Raw genomic sequence first — 1,570 nt, forward strand, 5'->3', positions numbered from 1 at the left:
CAGAATTTCAAATTCTCACAGAGGCCAGGTGAATCTCAGAAATGGTTGCCTTGAGATAATCTTTAAACCTTAACTAAAAAATATCCCCTGCATTTTGCTTAAAACCAAAGAATAGTTTAATTCATAAAAAAAGGTCTGCCTTGATCATTCAGTTCTTTTAAGATCTATTTTCACAGGATCAACAGGGTTCTGGTGGGGTAGGGGTTAAATGTTGGATTGCTAACCACAAGGTTCAAACCCACTAGCTGCTCCTAGGGAAATAGATGAGGCTGTCAGCTCACATAAAGATTTATAATCTTGAAAACCATAAGGAACAGTTCCACTTTGCTGTGCAGGCCACTATGAGGAAGGATCAACGTGATGGCCGTGGATTTGGTTTTGGTTTTGTTACACGCGATCAGACTGACAACAGCAACTCAAAAAGATGAGCTAGGAATCTTCGAGGACAGTGAGTTTCAATTGACTTGGAAGTGGAGGGTGAGCATGAGTTTACAACTAGGAGATGTAATTCGTTTTGCAGAAATTTAGAAACTGGTCATTTGTTGGTTATTTTGTTGTAGGTGTTCTTAGTGACAGTAACAAAAAATAATAAAATGAAAACGATAAATACGTTTTTTAAAAGCATCAATGTTTAATTTGCCAAATTCTGTGGTGGCATAGTGGTTATACCTTGATCTGTGAACCATAAGGTCAGCGGTTTGAAACCACAAGCATCTCTGAGGGAGAAAGACAAGGTACTCGCATATAGATTTGCAATCTGGAAAAGCTAGAGGCAGGTTTACTCTCTCCTTTACGGTTGCTATGAGCCAGAACTGACTCAGAGGCAATGAGTTTGTGCATTCTTGAGTAATCACTGCAGAAGTGATTGTGTTGATATCAGTTTGGACCTTGTGTTTCTCTGATGGACAGTATCACCTAGCTGTCTCTACCCTACTTCCACAGTCCCTTGCTACCACGTCATGTTGAACACATAAGGAATAAAATTTGCATGTTAGATTGGTGAGATTTGTGGGTTGTTTGTTACAGCAATGCCAATGTATCCTGACTAATGCGATGAGAAGTAGAGTAGGCAGTTGGATCCATAGCACTTTCTTGACTGTAATCTTTTTTTTTTAATCATTTTATTAGAGGCTCATACAACTCTTATCACAATCCATACATACATCAATTGTGTGAAGCACATTGGTACATTCATTGCCCTAATCATTCTCAAAATATTTGCTCTCCACCTAAGCCCCTAGCATCAGCTCCTCATTTTTCCGCTCCCTCCCCACTGCCCCCTTCCTCATGAACCCTTGATAATTTATAAATTATTATTTTGTCATATCTTTCACTGTCCAACGTCTCCCTTCACTCACTTTCTGTTTTCTGTCCCCCAGGGAGGAAGTTATATGGAGATCCTTGTAATCAGTTCTCCCTTTCCAACCCACCCTCCCTCCACCCTCCCAGTATCACCACTCTCAGTACTAGTCCTGAAGGGATCATCTACCCTGGATTCGCTGTGTTTCCAGTTCCTATCTGTACCAGTGTACATCCTCTGGTCTAGCCAGATCTGTAAGGTAGAATTGGG

At 40.6% G+C, this 1,570-nt stretch overlaps 1 pseudogene; it reads left to right on the forward strand.

Annotated features, from left to right (window-relative positions):
- Positions 1–360: 360 nt before the first annotated feature.
- The window catches only part of LOC101638065, a 17,890-nt pseudogene continuing 16,680 nt past the window's right edge, over positions 361–1,570 (forward strand).

Source organism: Echinops telfairi, unplaced genomic scaffold (genome assembly GCF_000313985.2).
Source record: "Echinops telfairi isolate 266 unplaced genomic scaffold, ASM31398v2 ScPeMD7_2291;HRSCAF=2852, whole genome shotgun sequence".
In the NCBI taxonomy this organism is placed as follows: Eukaryota; Metazoa; Chordata; class Mammalia; order Afrosoricida; family Tenrecidae; genus Echinops; species Echinops telfairi.